This window comes from Rhipicephalus microplus, chromosome 9 (genome assembly GCF_043290135.1).
Source record: "Rhipicephalus microplus isolate Deutch F79 chromosome 9, USDA_Rmic, whole genome shotgun sequence".
NCBI classification, from domain to species: Eukaryota; Metazoa; Arthropoda; class Arachnida; order Ixodida; family Ixodidae; genus Rhipicephalus; species Rhipicephalus microplus.
This window is the reverse complement of record NC_134708.1, coordinates 98,486,560-98,496,757: the sequence shown is the minus strand read 5'-3', so window position 1 is coordinate 98,496,757 and position 10,198 is coordinate 98,486,560. Positions and strand designations below refer to the sequence as shown.

Sequence of the window (10,198 nt, the reverse complement as noted above, 5' to 3'; positions counted from 1 at the left end):
CAGCTCGGCTGACCCCAGGGAGCAGAACGCAAGGAAAGGTTCGGGCCACGTCCCGGCTGCTCGTTCTGACCCTCCGTGTCCGGGCCTCGTCCCGGCGTTGAAGTCCTCAGGTGCGTCCTGGACTGGGCATCGCCCCACCTCGCCAGAGAGCAGAGAGCAAGGGCAGGTTCGGGCCACGCCCCGGCTGCTCGTTCCGACCCTCCGTATCCGGGCCTCGTCCCGGCGTTGAAGTCCTCGGCTGCGTCCTGGACTGGGCATCGCCCCACCTCGCCCTCACATTGGTCTGAAGCGGCGTTCGTCACGGCCAGCTGCTGTTCTGGTCTCGGAGCGAGACGCTGTCCCAGCTCTGTTCGCGGCAGTCGGCGGTACGCTGTTCTCGGTGGCAAGCCCAGGCGTTGACCACCGTACTGGGATGGCCCTGGCGGTTATCTTCTAGACCGAGCCCCGCCTCGGTAGGAACTCCGCAAGCACCAGGCATCGCGCCTCCTGACTACCAGAGAGCTCAAGGTGAAGAGCAACGTTCACGCCCCAAAAGTAGAATGTGAGTGAACGAACAAGAACAATAACTCTCTTCGCGTAGGACCGTTAGCGCGTGTATATCTGTGTGAGTTTATGTTGTGTGTATCCATTTGTCCGTCTTCGTGTGTATAAAAGTCTCTCGTTGTCCTCGAACGTCCTCTGTCCTCATCTGGCTAACCTGCGCCCGCAGTTGCCCACAAATTTTGGCGAGCCTTGCCAGGATATATCGGCCTTACCTTCTTGCCGAGAGCCAGATGGGCGGGACGAACCGATGGATTTAGAGAAATTGCACGCGATCGGAACGGACATGGGCCTTGCCAGGATCGGCACTCAACATCTTTCAGGCGAGAATTGGTCGCACACAGGATGCCTGTAAACGTGCAAAGACTGCTTTGTATTGGAGAGGAGGTCGGGTGGTCTTGCGCCGACTTAGAGCGAATGTTGCAAGAAGACTTTGATGAGGAACAAAAGAGAATTGATTTCGAACTACGGTACATGTGCAAAAATGACAATGAGCGTGTGCGTTTGCGACAGGAAGGAGAGAAGCTGTTGTCTGAGATCAGCACAGCTATTTTGGAAATCCGAGAGATTGCAAATAGGGTAGCGCTTAAGGAGGTTAATGAAGAGAACCAAGTCAATAATCTCAAGGATGAGATAGTTATCCATAATGTTGACACAAGTCTGTCAGACACACTCGAAAAAGTGTATGTCGGAGAACATGATGATGTAGCTCTGTGTACACGATCTGCAAGTGAATGTGTTAAGCATATACGTGATCGCATTGAAGGTGACAGAAGTATAGAGCAGCATGGCCTCTGCAGTGGTCAGCTGAAACCTCTCGGCCATACAAAGAGCACGTCATGCGCATCTGAGACTCTTGCTTCGGAGCCCAACGAAAAGCGAGTGACATTGAAAAACCCTAAAACAGAGCCAGAAGATGACCATAATTCGAGCAAGAGGGGCCGGAACTCCAAGAGTAGTAGTAGAGCTAGGAACGCTGTGAGCCCACAACATGGTACTTTGTACCGTGCGGAGGCACACCAACTTCAAGACAACCGAAAGATACGGCGTGCTTTAGACTGCGTACCTTGGCGCTCGGACCCAGATGTTTGGATTGAATACTCCTCCATCTATATGAACATCGAGAAGCCACCGCGGTACACAGAAGCACATAGGAAGGAAGAACTCTGGTTCTGCGCTAGTACGTGGAAGAAAAGGAGGAAGAGTACAAACCTGGTTGACCGATTCTGAACTGAACTGCGACACGACAATGGACTTCGAACTGCATGCGGAACCAATTCCCCACGCTGACATAATGTTTGCCCGACTTACTGGGCGTCGATGCTTCCAAGCTTGACTCGATGAATTCATCGTGCTGCCCGGCGCCTGTGTTCGCCGCAACGGCATGAGTGAGTGGTCGTTGGCCTAGGCATCGGGTCACGAGCGTGCGGTGCCGTGCATTCCGTGTGTGGACGCCCTTGGTACATCGTCAAAGACAAAACATTATAACGTTGAATGTGTTCAGTTTATGCGTATTGTGACAGTTGTCTACTCTATGAACATGTCGACCCTTCTTAATTTTATTTATTTATTTATTTATAGAATACTGCAGACAAAAAGTCCAAGCAGGGTGGGCATACATGAAACACACTAAATAACAGAGTGAAACAATGTTGCAAAGCGTTCTTACACAAGTCCTTTGCTATAAGACAGAGGGGTTATGGTTTAAAAAAAAAAAGTAACAGTTGAACAACAAGGTGCTAATACCATTCAAGAAAGTCATGGAAGATGGTGGTGGTGAAAAACATTTATTTACAAAAGAGAGGTGTAGGACCTCTGTAGAGGCCCCTACAGACTAGGTGGAGTCTCTATTCCGGGACCCCATTGGTTAAAGCCGCCGTCTTGGCTCTCTGGACCAAGGCCTGCTGGGCCTGAAGGTCTGAGCAGCCGAGCAGGGCCGCCTCCCAGTCCTCTCGCCTAGGGTTTGGGTTAGGAGTAATGGCTGCGTTAGCTTGGCAGGCCCACACCATGTGGTAGGTGTCTGCCACCTCCCCACAGTGCTGGCACTGTCCTGTGACCGTAGGGTCGAAATGTTTGACTATGGCAGGACATAGCAATGTATTCGTCTGGAGGCGAAGCAAAATGCGCTCCTCTGCTTTCTTCAACCCCCGTGCGGGGGGAGGGTAGCGGCGATGACTTTCCCGATAATAATAAAGAATTTCCTTATATCGGAGGAGAGGGTAACCCTCCTCATCGGTCTCCATCGGCATTGACGAAGGTAGCCCGGAAATGAGCGCTCGGGCAGCCGCATCTGCAGCCTCATTTCCCCGCAATCCCTGATGGCCCGGTGTCCATATAATGCGTTTCGGATGAGGGTCCGTGTCTCTTATGCAGTTGCGCAGTATTGTCTCGGCTAACGGTGATATGTACCCGGCTGTATAATTACGACACGCTCGGCGCGAATCCGTGATAATATACCGGGAATTACTGTGAGAGGCCGCAAGGGCAATGGCGACCTCCTCAGCCTGTGTTACAGAATACGCCCTAAAGGTTAGCCCATCCACCTGTGTGCCCTCGTGAATAGCAGCCGCCGTGTACCACCCCTTGGAGGTGGGGCCAGCAACGTCCACGTAGTACACACCTGGCTTCTGTCCAAATTGTCGTTCCAGCGCCCGAGCGCGTGCGTCACGTCGCGCTGTGTGTTCATCTCTGTCCATTTTAGTGGGTAGAGGTCGGACCAGAAGGGCTGTGCGCCACAGTTCTGGCACTTTGACCCGTTCCTGTTGTTCGAAATCATGTCTTATGTGCAGACGTGCAAGCAGGCGTTGGCCAGAGTTGGTTTGGGCTAGCCGTGTGTACTGGTTTAAAAGATGGGCTTCCTTCAGCTCTTGGTATGAATTAATCACACCCAATGCCTTGAGACGGCTGTTGGATGTAGAGATCGGAAGATCAAGAGCCCGCTTTATTGTCTTTTTAATGATTGCCTCGATTCGTTCTTCCTCATGTTTGCGGAGGGAGAGGTAAGGGACGGAGTACATGACCCTGCTGGTGACAAAAGCGTGCGCTAGCCGCAACGCATCTGTGCACCGAAGTCCCCCCCTCTTGTTGGAGACCCTGCGGATCATGCGACCCACCTGGTCTCCTATCTTCCTTAATTTCGTCAATGTTGTGTCAATCCGGAGCTGCTGGTGAATGTATAGGCCCAGGACCCTGATCTCCTCCGCTCGTCTGATTGGGCCCGCAGGAAGAGTGATGGAGATATCTGTGTTGTCTTTAGGCATGCCTCTAATGTGAAGGAATTCGGATTTGTTGGGTGCGCATTCGAGTCCGCAACGCGCCGCGTAGGTGTGTACAATTTCGGCAGCCTGTTGCAGACTGGTCTCAATGGCACCTAAGTTCCCTTGAGTTGCCCATACCGTAATGTCATCGGCATAGAGGGCATGATGAATGCCCTCTATGGCCGCCAGCTGACGTGGCAGGTGCATCATTGCGACGTTAAATAGAATGGGGGAGAGAACAGCCCCTTGCGGTGTCCCTCTGGTACCCATTTGATACGGCCCGAATTCGGAGTCTTCAATGCGGAGCAGGGCGGCTCTGTCCGATAAAAAGTCCTTGACGTAATTAAATGTGTTCTGACCACAGTTAGTGAGGCTTAGGTGTTCGAGTATGACGCTGTGTTTAACATTGTCAAAGGCCCCCTTCAGATCTAAGGCGAGGATGACCCTGTCGTTATGTTTCATCGCCACCGGTTGGATGACCTCTCGGTGTAGTTGCAGGAGTACATCCTGTGCCGATTTGTGAGGACGGAATCCGAACATGGTAGGGGCGAAAGCCCCTTTCTGTTCAAGATATTCCGAAAGTCTGTCCCGCACCATCGTCTCCATCAACTTGCCAACGCAAGACGTTAGAGAGATGGGGCGAAGGTTGTCTATGTTTACTGGCTTCCCCGGTTTGGGAATGAATGTGACCAGTGATGTCTTCCACTCTGAAGGGACCGATATCCGACCACTCCAGATGGCGTTGATGTATTCCAAGAGGTGTGCCAGCGCAGGATCGGCCAAATTTGCCAGCGTCTTGACCGTGATTTTATCCTTACCAGGGGCTGTTCCTCTACGCATTTTAGCCATTGCCGCCTTCATATCATGTAGAAGAAAAGGGGCATCTAGGGTCTCGTTTTCTTTTCCCGAATATATATACTCCGAACCTCTCGGATCGTGCACCTGGCAGAGATACCTGTCGCGAAGAGTTTCCGCGAGTTGCGTTGAAGTACCCTGAAATCCGTGAAGGGCTCTTCGCAGGTGTCGTTGTGTTTCTCCTCGCGTTTGCGTGGGGTCAATGAGGCTGCGAAACAGCCCCCATGTGCTTTTGCTTGACATCTGATGAGCGATATCATTACATTTGTCTGTCCAGTTTGCATCTGCTAAGTGCGTAGCGTATTCAGCTGCCTGTGTAGTTAGCTCCTGAATACGTTTTCGAAGGGGTCTATTATGCTTCTGACGTTTCCAGCGTCGCGTGAGGCTCCGACGGGCCTCCCACAAGTGCAGAAGGTGGTTGTCAACGGCTGGGTGTTCATCCGATGTTCGCACTACGGTTTCGTATTTCTTCTGAGTAAGCATGATGTGTGCAGCCCAGTCTGCGTAATTGCCGGAACGGAGGATAGGCGGTATAGTTTCCGTGCGCATTTTGTCCCAGTTAACTAGTCGCGCTTGTGTGTCCTTCCGTTTGAAAGGATGTGTGGAGAGTGTGACGTTTAGGAGGCAGTGGTCACTGCCCAGGGTCTCCTCTAGGTTAGTCCATGTAACGTGTCGTGTGTTCTTAACCAAAGTGAGGTCAGGACAGGTGTCCCTGGTCACCGAGTTGCCAAGGCGCGTGGGGGTGGCCGGGTCGGTGAGAAGGGTGAGGCTTAAGGTGGAGATAAGCTCCGCAAGCCGCCTTCCCCTGGCCTCCTCGCGTGTGTACCCCCAGAGTCGGCAAGGGGCATTGAAGTCCCCAAGAATTATCAGAGGTGCTCTGTCGGCACATTTCAGTGCACGGCAGAAGATCTCTGCATAGGTGACGTGGAGTGTTTTAGGCGGAGTGTAAATGTTCAGTATATAAACCGCGTGATTTATCCTACGGAGAGGCAGTATCTGCACCATTGTGTAGGAATGCTCCGATTTAAGCTCGAGATCAATCTCCTGCGCAGTGTAAGATTTATGCACCAGAACACAGGTGGATGGGTCCCTTTGAAACGTGTTATAGCCTGAAAGTTTAGCCTGCAAACCTGGCTCTTGAAGGGCCAGCACTGCGGGCATCACGTCCAAATTTTGAATATAGAGGTGTAAATGAGACCTTTTGCGCCGGTCTCGGAAACCTCTGCAATTCCACTGTATTATCGAGAGCGATTCTCCTTTTATCCGTGCTCTGGAAGGAGTACCTGCCATATTTATTGTATTTGTTGAGGTGGGCTAGTGAGCGGTTCAGCGACGAGAGCTGCACCGCCACTTTGCGCATTCTCTATGGAGTCGGTAGATTCCTGCTGTTTTTCGCCCTCCGCTGCACGGAGGATTTTACTGGGGCGCCCTACCTCACGGATAGGCCCTGCACGCCGTGCAGATCTCGGGTTACTGCTGAGCCATGTCTGAATGGATTGCGTTACTTGCTGCGTTACGGTGGCTATAATGAGCTGCGTCTGCATCTGGATAGCCGTCTGCACAGCTTGACTAATCATATTCGGGAGCTGGGCCATCTGTTCAGGGAAATGTACTAGCTGTTCTTCGATATTAGAGACCCGGGACTCCAGATTTTCAATCAAGGCCGAGTGAGACGTTACTGTATTGCCCGAGCACACAGAGGCCGAGTCACACTCGTCATCCATGTGCGGTAGAGGTTTCTCCGCCCTAGCTTTTTCAAGTGCCTGAATTTTGGATGCAAGCTGCGCATTTTGCTTCTTTAAGGACTCCAACTGATTACTCATCTCGAGCGTGAGAGGGTTTGAGGAAGGAGATGACTGTGAGGCGGCCACTGCCCAGCCACTCACCTGTTGGTTTGGAGCACTGCTGAGTGGAGGGAAAACCCCGGCCGGGAGTGTCGGGGCCTGTTTCCCTATTCCTGGCTTGACTTCTTGAGACACGTGCTTGTTTCCGGCTTTCTGTTGCGGTGGTTGCCGCTGTTGCTGGCCTTGCTTCCCCTTCTTCGAAGGTCGGGGCGACCGCTTGTGCCGTGTTGTGGCGGGTCCTGCCTTGTTCGTTGCCTCCGGACGTTGCAGCTTACGGAACTTTCCAGTGCAGTCCGCGGACCCTGTGAGGTGGGCCCCATCGCAGATTATGCAGGAAGGCTGACACTCGTGTTCTCTTAGGCCGTCTGTAGTGGCCCCAACTTGTTTGCCGCAGTATCCGCAGCGCCCGTCTTCGGGGTGAGGGCAGTTGTCCACCCGGTGGCCAACCGTACCACATCTGTAGCACGCCGGGATTGTTTTCTTATAGGTGTGTACTGGGACACATTCATAGTTGTACTGAATGTAACGGGGAAGTCTTCGGCCCACGAAAGTCACCACCGCTATATTTGAGGAGCCAAGTTTTCGGATGAAAGCGATGTCGCCCTCCCTCCAGCGAAGTTTCGGCTTGAGTGAAGCAGAGGTTTCGTCCTCGCGGACACGGATGACCCCTTTGCAACAGTCGCCATTGAGTTTGAGATGGCCACGGAAGGGATATGTCTGTTCCCCAACCTTGAGGTCGAATTCCTTGATAAGCTTGTCCACCACGGATGGGGTCTGAGTGCCACAGACAATGACGTTCTGTTCCCAGACGGGCCAGACGCTGAGGTCGTCGGCTGCCAGGTCACCAACGTAGCGAGCTACTGCAGAACCCACTTCTCCGTGCTTGAAAACCATCTTCAAATCGAGGGTTCCTCGAGGTTTCAGGACCACGATGAGGTCTTCCGAGCGTAAGCGTGGCGTCTGTTTCGGGCGCCACTGCTGTGCTGTCTTCTTACTTCCTTTTGGCGAAGCAGCGCGAGCACCGCCGGGAGTCACTGAGCGGGGAATCCCCGCCTGGGTCAGCGACGCTGTGCTGGCGTCTCCCTTGGTTGTCGGATTTGCCTGTGTCCTGCGTTGCCGTAGACGCATCAGGGCTTGCAAACACTCATCTTCGGTGGGTGGAACATCTTCATCTTCATCTCGTTTTGTGGCGTCGATTTCAGTCCATTGCATGGTTACCGGGTCATACCCGGTGATCTTAGTTGCCGCCATACCCGGGAATCCGAGACGCCAGCTGCGTCGAGCCTAGCCCTTGAAAGGGCCAGCTCAACCGCGGCGTTGCAGGACGCGGTCGGCGTGAAAGTCTCGAAAATTGGCCCACCTGTGGAGAATCGGTGTCCACAGACTCCTTGTGGTGTTAGGCGTCCAATGGCATCAGTTTCGTTGAGGTTCAGCTTAGAAACCGACGGTTCCAGCCGAAAAACGACGGAGCCGATGCGCTGCACGTCCGATCACTTCGCGCGCTTGCAGCGCCCCCCTCATGGAAGAAGAGTATATACAAAATGGTCAAGCGCGTTGAGGAAATGCTTCGGTTAGTTTATTCCAATCATCTATTGTTTGTGGGAAGAAGGAGTACCGGAAAGTATTAGTCCTTGCGAAGATTGGCGTTAGGGAATGAGGATAGTGGTGTCGAGTGGGTCTGCTTAACAAGGGGGATACGTATACTGCGGTGTCTAAGGGTAGCCTGTGGTTCACTATGTCTGAAAGAAATTGTAGCCGACTTTTTGTTCTTCGAATTTGTAATAGTTCTATACCATTTGCTGTTAGTAATGCAGTGGGGGAGTCGGTTGACATAAATTTACTATATATGAATCGTACTGCTTTTCTTTGAATTCTTTCTAGGTTTTGGACGTTAATTTTTGTGTGGGGATCCCAAACTATGGAGGCGTACTCAAGTATAGGCCTAATTAGGGAAAAGTAGGAGAGGAGTTTAACACTAGGCGGAGCAGTCTTGAGCTTGTGGCGGAGAAGGCATAATTTACGGAAAGCGGCAGAGCAGATGTTATTTATGTGCAAATTCCAGGATAAGGTACTTGTTAACGTTAAGCCTAAGTATTTATAGGAGGCTACTTTAAGTAAAGGTGCTTCAGCTAAATTGTATGTGTAGTTTAATGGGACTTTTTTGCGCGTTATGGGGAGATACACACATTTGTTTGCATTAAGAAGCATTCCCCATTGCCCAGCGTTTCGCTGTTCTTGAACTGGGGGGAAGATGTGGTATAAAACGCTGCCCTGGAGAGTGTGCGTCATGCTTTGACGTAGAAAAATCGGTGTGCGGGGCCGATTTAGTATTTCAAAGTGCGCGGGAATCATTATGATGGTGATAGCGGCAAAACTATGAGCGCGCCTATGCGCGTGCTCGTGCGCGTTCCACGTGAAAAAGCTCCGGAGCCACGGGGACAGCTCGGCTGACCCCAGAGAGCAGAACGCAAGGAAAGGTTCGGGCCACGTCCCGGCTGCTCGTTCTGACCCTCCGTGTCCGGGCCTCGTCCCGGCGTTGAAGTCCTCAGGTGCGTCCTGGACTGGGCATCGCCCCACCTCGCCAGAGAGCAGAGAGCAAGGGCAGGTTCGGGCCACGCCCCGGCTGCTCGTTCCGACCCTCCGTGTCCGGGCCTCGTCCCGGCGTTGAAGTCCTCGGCTGCGTCCTGGACTGGGCATCGCCCCACCTCGCCCTCACATTGGTCTGAAGCGGCGTTCGTCACGGCCAGCTGCTGTTCTGGTCTCGGAGCGAGACGCTGTCCCAGCTCTGTTCGCGGCAGTCGGCGGTACGCTGTTCTCAGTGGCAAGCCCAGGCGTTGACCACCGTACTGGGATGGCCCTGGCGGTTATCTTCTAGACCGAGCCCCGCCTCGGTAGGAACTCCGCAAGCACCAGGCATCGCGCCTCCTGACTACCAGAGAGCTCAAGGTGAAGAGCAACGTTCACGCCCCAAAAGTAGAATGTGAGTGAACGAACAAGAACAATAACTCTCTTCGCGTAGGACCGTTAGCGCGTGTATATCTGTGTGAGTTTATGTTGTGTGTATCCATTTGTCCGTCTTCGTGTGTATAAAAGTCTCTCGTTGTCCTCGAACGTCCTCTGTCCTCATCTGGCTAACCTGCGCCCGCAGTTGCCCACAGGGAGTAAAAACACAAGTGTACTTGGTGAAAATTGCTCTGAATCTTGTCGTACATTAGCAAGAAGGATTAGTTTATAGCACATATTTTGTACTATTAGCTTACATCAGTAAACTAAACATAAGCCTGTTCATAAGCACTTACTTGTATATTATTGCATTATTGGTGCAATAATTATAAAACACCAGGTCAGACAGTTCAATCGCTGTAGTACTGCTGAGATAGGAATGAAATTAGCACAGCAAAATTACAAAAAAGTACCTTTTAATAATCAGCACATGCCAGACAAAAACAGCAGTGAATGCCAATACATTGGGGCGTTTCTTGCCTAAATCACGAGTGGCAACTTGGCTAAATTATAACTGTTAATATCAATAAAATGTATTTTCTGAGATGCTTTGGAAGCATCCATTTTCCGACTCAAGGTGAGTCAAATGCTAACATAACCTGGGTGCTTTGTCAAAACAAAAAAGAAATGCAAAACCTCATGTTAATATTTAAATGTTGTGCTGAAACAAACAAAGAAGAAAATTCAATATATTAATTG

At 51.9% G+C, this 10,198-nt stretch overlaps 1 long non-coding RNA gene across 1 annotated transcript; it reads left to right on the top strand.

Moving 5' to 3' along the window:
- On the top strand, window positions 1–9,607 carry LOC142772048 (uncharacterized). The gene is made up of 2 exons (XR_012886265.1): window positions 1–2,310; window positions 8,026–9,607. It is a non-coding gene; the product is annotated as an uncharacterized LOC142772048 (long non-coding RNA).
- Window positions 9,608–10,198: the final 591 nt, after the last annotated feature.